This window comes from Prionailurus viverrinus, chromosome A3 (assembly GCF_022837055.1).
Source record: "Prionailurus viverrinus isolate Anna chromosome A3, UM_Priviv_1.0, whole genome shotgun sequence".
NCBI classification, from domain to species: domain Eukaryota; kingdom Metazoa; phylum Chordata; class Mammalia; order Carnivora; family Felidae; genus Prionailurus; species Prionailurus viverrinus.
Window position 1 is genome coordinate 107,894,165 of NC_062563.1, and position 10,295 is coordinate 107,904,459.

The 10,295-nt window shown below is 41.0% G+C and overlaps 1 long non-coding RNA gene across 1 annotated transcript; it reads right to left on the bottom strand.

Annotated features, from left to right (window-relative positions):
- Positions 1-626: 626 nt before the first annotated feature.
- LOC125162230 (uncharacterized) lies at positions 627-9,398 on the bottom strand. The gene is made up of 3 exons (XR_007150937.1): positions 8,930-9,398; positions 6,412-6,488; positions 627-1,818 (listed from the first exon to the last, which is right to left on the bottom strand). It is a non-coding gene; the product is annotated as an uncharacterized LOC125162230 (long non-coding RNA).
- Between the last annotated feature and the right edge of the window lie 897 nt (positions 9,399-10,295).

Below are 10,295 nucleotides of genomic sequence, written 5' to 3' on the forward strand. Positions count from 1 at the left end.
CCTCAAAAGAAAAATGCTGTACGAATACCAACAAATGGTATATAAAATATATCTATTTTATCTCCTGGTCAGACCTGACACCTTTAAGCCTCCAGGATTACAGCCTGTTTTAATAAAAGTAGTGTTCTATGGAACAGACTTCCTTCTATACGACATTATAATTTTGTTCGAGAGAGTGTAGGTGGTGGTGGAGATAATTCTATTTTTCCTTTGACAGCTTCCCCTCCAATGTTTCAAATGCATTACTGTTTTCAAGGGCTTCATGGAATAAATAAAGTCACTTGGCATTGTCACGAAGAGGAGCGTTTCGATACTCTGGACCCAAAGATTGTACTCCAAATAATGTGCTTGTTCCCTTGGCATTATAAAAGCAACCTGATGAAAAAGAGGGTTGCACATCTGAGTGTAGAAAGCAGAGAAGAGCTACAGCAAGGGTAAAGGCTGCCCAGGCTCCAGGTTGACTCCCCGGGTTTTAAAATAAGTGGTTTTTTTGTTTGTTCTTGTTTTTGTGTTTTTAACTGAAAGCATCTAATGAGAATGCTAGCTGGGAAAGATCGGGTGAAGGAACAAGTGAATGTTAATCCCCACCGAGGTCAGGAACTTTATTTTATCCGCGTTTGCATTCCATGGGGTGATTGGCCCATCAAGACCTTACACAGATATAGGCACGAAGGAAAGAAGGGAAAGATTTATGAACCATCAAGTGGTCATTTTTGTAATATAAACAGGAGAAAGATTTTTATTTTAAAAAGTGCTATTATTAAGATATCCTCCACACAGCATACGTTTGAGGAATATTTCTTATGTAGTTACGTGTCTGTCTTTACATGTCTGTGATATATCTGTGTGTGATACATGACGTATGACTATAAATAATGAGGCATAACGAAACACATATTTTGAACAATATATTTGTGTTGAAGTGGAGTTGAATTCAATCAGGTTATGCTGAAGTAGTATTGAAATTCAATATCAAATGTCGCGATTATAGATTGTTCAACAGAAAATATTTATTGAGCTGCTTCTACGGTCTGTATCGATAAAATAACAACACTGTTAGGGACCGGGAAGAATGAAATCACTTCGCCCATAGTCATACAACTCCAGAAAGCAGAGAACAACTTGGCTGGTTCTTGAGGCAATGCCCACCCAAGACCATTTAAAGTTGAGGCATTCTTACCTGTCCGTTGTACAATTTGACTTTGGAATATATTGTTTCTTTTTTTCTGAAGGAGCCTTTTGGTCATTGTAATTTCAAATCATGACAGCTCAGAAGCTGTCCTTAAGAATAAGAATAAACTGAAGAACTTTTTACCTCCTCCACAGATAGTATCGGCGTCTACGGATGTAGTGTGACTGTGGCAGCAGAAAAAGACTTGACACGAGACAGGTTCTCAATGAGTTCAGACCTGGAGCCACTATTGATTGTGTTTGCACTTATTCTCAGCTGCAATCACTCAGTCTCACAGTTGGACAACACCTCTCGTCCAAAATAAACCTTCCATTCTTGATTGCTCTGTATCAGGCAGCTGCCATTTCCAGCTGTTTCTTGATCAGAACACATTGCTTTAACATTTGCCTCTTTATGTGCTTGAAGCAAATGAACAAGCCCAGGATTATTTGGAGGCATTTTATGACACGTACCAGTGTTATTTGACTCTGCAACAAGTTAAAAACAGATCACAATGACTAATGCCGACACGGAAGAACGGTTGTTTCCACTTACCTGTGTCTGTGGATAAGAAATATGTTGAGTTTTTTGGACCAGAGAGTCTCTCCTTCCATCATGGTTAAAATTGCACATGCAGGATGAAAAGACTGGAGAAAAGCAGAATGATTTACTGAACTTGTTGCCTTCAGAAAGCAATCTCATTAAAGTAGCTTGTAGGTAGTCCGAAAGTATCTCAAATAAAATAAGCTCCATTTTGGAGAAATATATATCTTCGTGTAATGTCTGTGCATTTTTCTAAACACTCATCATGCCTTTTTCCTACGTTAATGCATAGCGTAGATGACATATACAATATTTTATGGGCGTAGACGGCTGTGTGAGCCTCTGGGCACGGTTACTTTGTAAGAAATGCTTAGTAACATGCACTTTTGCAAAGTCTTTCAACTTGTCTTTGAACCAATGGCCAAGTGTGTTTGGAGAAATGCTTCCCTGCCTTCACAGCCTCATAGTTCTCTGTTTTACCCCTCAGTTCTTCCAAATCAGTCTCATTCCAACTAAGCCTGACGGGATGCCTCCTCGTTCATCAGTGCCTTTAAATCACCTTCTCCTGCAAAAATCACTAGGGTCCAGCTGCGGTGTTGAGAGAGAATGCTATGGCATTCCAACATTTTCTCTCTACTCCGGTGTCCAACAATTGCAGTGAAAATAACTTGTAAGCAATTTCTTCCCTTCAATCTCTTCAAGCTCTCCCTATACCTCAATGAAATATATGCAAAACCAAAACAAAACAAAAAAACTTCTTCATTATATTTTACATTAACATTAATGTCTCTGCCTGTTCTCTAGTGATAAGCCCAGGGACATGATCAAGTTTAACTAGGCTGTCTACACAGGAAGATAGAATACACTTTAAATTATACACTATTACAATTAGTAAATCCTTTTAAACACTGATTTTTTTTATATAGTCAGTGTCTGGTGACAAAAAAAATCCTAATAACAGGAAAATCTGAGTAGATTAATGTCCTTAATATTATTTTAAATTTATTTATTTAGAAATATTACTCTAGGAATTTATTTAGTAATAGAACACCATATTAGATACTATAAATAGATTATACAGTATATAATGGGCTCAGTTCCTGAAGTCAGGAATATTCTAATCCACTTACAAAGGAGAATCTACAGTTTCTTTTTTTTTTTTAATTTTTTTTTAATGTTTGTTTTGAGACAAAGAGAGACAGAGCATGAGCAGGGAAGGGGCAGAGAGAGGGAGACACAGAATATGAAGCAGGCTCCAGGCTCTGAGCTGTTAGCACAGAGCCCGACACAGGGCTTGAACTCACGAACTGTGAGATCATGACCTGAGCCAAAGTTGGACGCTTAACTGACTGAGCCACCAGGTGCCCCTGAGAATCTATAGTTTCAATAGAGAGCAAAAATAATTGAATACTGTTGATTTTGTTTTCTTTGCTTTGTTTTTAAAATAGGACTAAACTCATAAGTAACTACGACTATACCATTTCTCTTGCTTTCTTTTACAGGGAGGTACTTACATTCACATAAAGTCAAAAGAGTATCATTGGACACCTATGAAGGGTTTGAGACCTTAAAGCCAAGAAGGAATACAAGACCAGTTTGGGCTTTCTATTCTGTTGTTCAGGTGTTAATCATTGGAAGCACCTCCCCCCAACCACCCCCCAAAAATCTGTTTGCAAATAGTTTTTTAAAAATGATCCTTGGGGCGCCTGGGTGGCGCAGTCGGTTAAGCATCTGACTTCAGCCAGGTCACGATCTCGCGGTCCGTGAGTTCGAGCCCCGCGTCAGGCTCTGGGCTGATAGCTCGGAGCCTGGAGCCTGTTTCCGATTCTGTGTCTCCCTCTCTCTCTGCCCCTCCCCCGTTCATGCTCTGTCTCTCTCTGTCCCAAAAATAAATAAACGTTGAAAAATGATCCTTGCAGGAGGGCCTGGGTGGCTCAGTTGGTTAATCATTTGACTTTGGTTCAGGTCATGATCTCACAGTTTGTAGGTTCGAGCCCCGCATCGGGCTCTGTGCTGGCAGCTCAGAGCCTGGAGCCTGCTTCGGATTCTCTCTCTCTCTCTCTCTCTCTCTCTCTCTCTCTCTCTGACATTCTGACATCCCGCTCACATTCTGTCTCTCTCTCAAAAATAAAAATAAATGAACGTTAAAAATATGTTTCTTGCAGATCATGGGACATGAGTTTCAAAGCAGAGGAAGAGGGCTCATCATTTGCAAATGGCATAGAAGAACAAAATCAAACCCTGTGAAGAGCGAAAAAGAGATGAATTTACCCAAGATCATCTCCCTGGGTGCCACCAGCTCGGTTAGAGCTAAATCGTTGTTGATGACTTGAAAGCACCAGATCACGTAATCTGACATATGAGGATATACACCACAAATAATCAAATATTTTAATAATGAAAACATCAAATGAATTAAATATCCTTATTATATTAGAGCTATTAGAATTACTTAAGAGATAGGCACGCCTGGGTGGCTCAGTCGGTTGAGCATCCGACTTTGGCTCAGGTCATGATCTCATGGTTTATAGGTTTGAGCCCTGCGTCGGGGTCTGTCCTGACAGTTCAGAGCCTGGAGCCTGCTTCAGATTCTGTGTCTCCCTCTGTCTCTGTTCCTCCCCCACTTTTGCTCTGTCTCTTTCTCTCTCAAAAATAAATAAATATTTTAAAAACTTTTTAAAAAAAGAATTACTTAAGAGATCTTCTAGAAGCAATCTCTGATGTTAAGCACAATGGTTCTGCATTTTCAAAGCCCTGGGAAGAATTTAAAATACAAGTGATCGTATAAGCATGCAGACAAACTTTTAAACTAGCTGAAGCCCCAACAGTTCATTCTGAGGTGTGATTATACACTTCTACACCCCTCCTCCTCTTCCTTCTTCCCTTCTAACACATTAAACTTAATAGTGAACCTAGAAAGTAAGATGTCCCTTTAGGAGCAAAGAAGATATTAAGAATTTTCTTGCAGAGATGGGGCACCTGGGTGGCTCGGTTGGTTAAACATCTGACTTCAGCTCAGGTCATGATCTCATGGTTTGTGGGTTCGAGGCCCACATGGGGCTCTCTGCTGTCAGCACCAAGCCCGCTTCAGATCCTCTGTCTCCCTCTCTCTCTACGCTTCCCCTGGTTGCGCTCCTCCCCCCTTTCAAAATAAATACATAAGCTTTAAAAAAGAAAAATTTTCTTGCAGAGAGTGCCAAGTAGGAACCCACCCACCCGCTTTTCTTTGTAAACGTTTGCTTTCAAGATTCCTGTAGCATTCTATTATCATCAAAACTCATCAAGAAGGAAAATTAAGTCTCATAAAAAAAATTGCAACTTTGATTGTGTCGTAACTCCTCCACTTAATATACCCCAAACCAACATGCTAAGCCTGTCACTCAAGGTCCTTTGGGTTTCCTCCATCCCAAGCCTCAGCCCAGGTGGACTCCTCACAGTTAGTCAAACAGATTCTGTACCATTTTGCCTCTTGGCTTTGACTCAACTTTGTCCACCTGGAATTCCTGCCTTCTTATCTACCATTTGTTCACTTAGGAACTCGGGACCTTTGTACTTGGTCCTTGGTCTGTGCCTGAATCTGTCCCTGTCTCAGTTCTAACCCTGCTTCAAGAGTGAGGAGTCTAATTCCAAGCCATGCACTTATTCCATGAAATCTTTCTTTCTCTCTCTGATCAAGAATAATTTATTGATCTATCCATTCCATCATTTATTTAGTTAAATATTGTATTGAATGCCTATTGTAGGCTAAGTCCTAATAATACAAGTGCAGGTGAAATCTGTTCCCTGACTTTGTGGAACTTGAAGCTGAATTGAAAAAGCAAACGGGTGAAATAGCAGTTACCCTAGAGTTATAGTGTGGGAAGGCAGAGTTGTACAACGTGTGCTCCAGATCCTAAACCGCACTGGAAAGGCCAGCGTCCTCCCGGAGGAAAGAGCAGCTGATCCGAGCCTTGAAGTTCAAGGAGAGTTAGCTAAACACAGAAGACAATGACGAGTGTTCTACGCAGAAAGAAAAGGCGCAGGAAAATAGCATAAGAAATGTGAGGAAAGCCACGGCTTTCTACGTAGTCAGGCTGTGCATGCAGTACAGGTCACTGGAGGTGGCTTCAATGAAAGGACCTGGGTGGGTGAGTGACCAGAGACGAGATTAAGATGTGAATTGTAATTGGGGCTCCTGGGGGGGATCAGTCGGTTAAGCCTCCGACTCTTGGTTTTGGCTCAGGTCACGATCTCACGGCTTCAGGGGTTTGATCCCTGCATCAGGCTCTGTGCTGATAGTGTGGAGCCCGCTTGGGATTCTCTCTCTCCCTCTCTCTCTCTCTCTCTTTCTCTCTTTCTGCTCCTCCCACTGTCTCTGTGTCTCTCAAAATAAATAAATAAAAACTTTAAAAAAAATATGTGAATTGCAAGTAAATTTTAAAACATCCCTGAGAACTGAGTTAAGCAATTTATATTTTATCCTAAACGTTTTGGGGAAGGATTGAAAAGTGTGGAGTGGGGAGTGGAAAAATCAGAATTGGAGTCTGAATGTTACCACCATCCACCCAAACACCCGCATCTGAAAAAAAATTAAAAGCCCACTTTCTGTATGAATTATGGTTTTATTTTTCTCAACGAACAGGAAGTCCGGGGTGGGCAACTCGGTGAGGCTGTCAATACCTGAAGTTCTTTCTGCCTGTCTGGCCCAGCTCCCTTACCTCATGGGCCTTTGTCCTCTCCCTTGTCCCCTCCGGGTCACCACACAGCGGCTGCAGTTTCAGTCTTCAGGTTCATTCTGTGGGAAGGAAATAGGTGGGAAGAGTAGAGGGACAAGAGGGGCAAAGCTGACCCTGTCCCTTTTTACCAGATAAAGACACACTTTCCTGAAGTCTCACCCAGGAGACTCCTATTTATGCCTCTTTGACCAGAACGTGTGTTACACGGTTGTCCCTGGCTGCAAGGGGCGGTGAAAAAATAAAGTTTCCCTTTAGGAATTCTAAAGGAGAAAAAGGCAAGGGAAGAGAGGGCACTGAATGGTCCCTCGGCACAGCCGCCATCTGCTGGGTCCGCCACTGAGCTACATACGGTCAGCTTTTTAAATACCGTGTCTTAAAAAGTAACCAGTTAACTAACTAAATATCATATCTTCATTTCCCTCAGATACATTATTTTTATATAGAATATATATTTGTATACAGATAACACATTATTATGCATACGTATAATGAGTAGATACTATACAACATAAAATGCACTAATAAGTGGAATCTATCTATACATTTATGTCAGATTGAAGATATATAGATAATATTAACATAAAACGTATTACGATATAGACTCTACACTCACACAAACACACACATATGTCTGATTGAAGGGAGGGAGGGGAAGGTTTGAATGTCATAATATTTTGAACGAAAAAAAAAAAAATTGCCCCTCCCTGCTCTGGCCTTAGTGCTTTGCACAGAGATTACTCAAATCCAGAATTCCTCCAACTTGCCATTAGTACAGCTATTTTGTACCCTTCCCTCTTTTACACGAATCTGAAAATGTACGCAAAGGAGAGAGGATAATATAATGAGTCCCCCAGCGACCAGTCAACCACCCGCAACAATGATCCTTTTGCCAGTCTTGTGTCACCCATCCTTCTCCTTTTCCTCTGGAAGGCTTTAAGCAAACTTGTTCCATTTCAGCACACAAAAATGAATTATCTCTGCATACCTCGAGTTTATTTCTTCTTCTTTAGATAAGAGAGTCTATAGGAATTTTAACAGGACTGGAAACAAAAAGGCTAATGGAAAAATGTTATTCGGGAATTCTGTCACATACGTGCGCGCACGCACACACACACACACACGCACACACACATGCGCGCGCGTCACAACAGACTGAAAAAAAGAGAGAAATTTTGAAACAGAGAAGCCAAGTTTTCAGGAACTGGAAGGTTAAGTGGAGTTTCCACAGCCCCCCGGGCGAGGACCTCTCACCTAGAGCTTTATTAGCCGCAGTCAGATTTCTCCTTCCCTACCCTTCAAATTCCGGTCCAGGTTATGCGTCTTTTAAAGTATCGCTGACACTTAATAAATGTAGCAACTAGTCTTCTATTCGAATTTACATTCTTTAACGTTATAAAAAAGTTTTCTGAATCTCGAACTGTATGCTAGATGGTAGATTAGTAGGAATTGCCACAAAGTCCTAAATGAGAAGCTGTGTCCGGAAGAACCTGGCCTCTCCTTCTGTCTTGAAGACTTTGATCACTCTGACCTTCCGTTGCTACCTTATCCTTTAAGACAAATAATTCAGAGTGTTCACAGCTCGTCTTAACTAAATAAATACATTAAGTATGTATGTATTCATTCATGTACAAATTCACATCCATTTGTCCAGACATTCATTTATACATTCACCATTCACTCAACATTTTGCAGGTCCTGTACATATCTTATCGCTGAAATCTTTAAGGATGAAGACCAGACCGTGGTAAGGAGTTATAATTGTGCCTCTGTTTTCATAAGCTAAGCAAACCCACATCCTAAAAGCTCTACGTGGGAATCAGGGGAAAAGTGATTGTTCCCTAAACGTCCGGGGAGTAGAAATGCCAATCTGAACGCGTATTTCCAAAAAGGCACAGTGGCAGGACGGCGGGGTGGGAAACGGGCCTGGCTGGAAGGATCTCTATATGTGTATTTTTATCATCCATGTGTTGGATGAAGCGGAGAGCTGCCAGATAGCTTCTTTTCCACAGCTTGGAGTTACTGTTGGGAACAGATCCATGTATGGAAGCGAAAGCCGAAAGGCACAGATAAGCAGAGATCCAGCTATGCAAACCATGTTTAGAGACACTTAAAGGACAAGCATCTCAGGTCCTCTCTTTCTGGTAAATTCGGAGCAGCCATCATACGGGGTCTTTTCTCACATCCAGCCCATGCGGACCGAGCAGCCCAGACTTGACGGAGGTAGGTGCAGGGCTTTTGTGATGAAACTTATCTAAAGGAGCATTCATGAATATTCCTTCCTGAGCTCTCGATGTCCTTTAAGGGAAGCTGCCAAATGATATTTTGGAAAAAAAAAAAAAAAAAAACAGGAAGAAAGAAAGAAAGAAAGATTTGGGTTGGGGCTGGTGTCTGAGAGGTATTTAACAGCTCTGCCTTCACAAGACAAGGCAGCTTGGTTACAGAGGGAAAGCGACAGCACGGAATTCCTGCCAAATCTAATCCCTTTGTCCGGGTCACTTACCCTTTGGATTTTTGCGGATAGGAGTCTTCCCGGATATTGCCAGCACCTTTGGAATGAGCCACAGCTTGCCGTGCGTTCTGATGCCGTGTATTTTAGGCTGGGGTTGGTAGGATTTGCCCTTTTCTTCGCCTGCTCCTCTGAAGCCAGCAGAAACTCACACGTGGGGCTACTTCTTCCTTAGACATGGAAGGGCTGCTCATAAACGGCATTATTATTTTTGGCAGGGGAAGTCATTTTTGCAGTGTTTCTCAGCAGATCGGAGGTTGATTACATCCTGTTCAAAGATTCTTGGGTTGCTTTCACAAACACGGGTCTTGCGCAAGTGGCAATTGCTGAAGCCAGCTGAAGCGTTGGATGGTTCTCAGTGCCTCTAGCGTTTTTCTTTCTTTTGCATTAATGACTGGAAACAGGAACTTGAGGGGACACTTCCCCAAAGATGCTTGCAGCTGTCAGGGATGTGTTGGGAATAGTAAGTTGTGGCAGAGTCACAAAAGCCGTATGTCTCAGGAGTCCAAAGTAAAAGTATAAACGTGAAGACGAGAACAATAGTAGCATCTCTATGACTCTAGTCCATTTTCTGAAATACTGGCTAACTCTGCCAAATCTTATCGGTCACACTTCGAAATGCGACTTTGGCTAATTACCAAATTGTAACAATTAGACCATTAAAGCAGTTCTTTGAGAGTTGTTGGCAAAATCTGTGAACTCTTGCCAAACACCTAAATGGAATCAAGGGACAAATTTACGGGTCACACATGTAAAATGTGTGGGTTTTTCCAAAATTGAATTAAAGTAATTTTTCCACAAGAAAATGAAACGTAAATCCAGAATTTCTCTGGTTGAGAATAATGTGTCTGTATTTCAAGCAAGATTTGAACTCTCGTTATTTAGGCTTTCAATCTTGTAATAGAGCAGGAGAGGAAAAAATTGGATGTGACTTTTCCTTTCCTGTTGACAAAACATGACGTGCAAAATGCTTAATAAACAAGTGTAGGAAAATAATAAAAATGGCTTGTAATACTGACCAGGGAGATGTTCTTTGGATAAATTAGATAGTGGGAAAAGCAATTTGCTTAGGGGTTGTAGATAAGATGACTCTCGTGATGGAGTGATTTCTCTCAAATTGTGAATATTCCATAATACCAAAAAAAGTGGCAGAGAAGGAGAAAACACAGTTCTTTTCCCATAATAAAACTTCATCATTGTTAAAATAATTATAATACTAAAGCATGGATGTTTTCATCAAATTATTCCTTTTCATATCTATTCACCCTGATGGCACATGAAATTAACAACACATTCAAGCTTACCCTCTACAGATCTCTAAAATAGGCTATTTTATTCACCTAAAAATACTAATATTCTG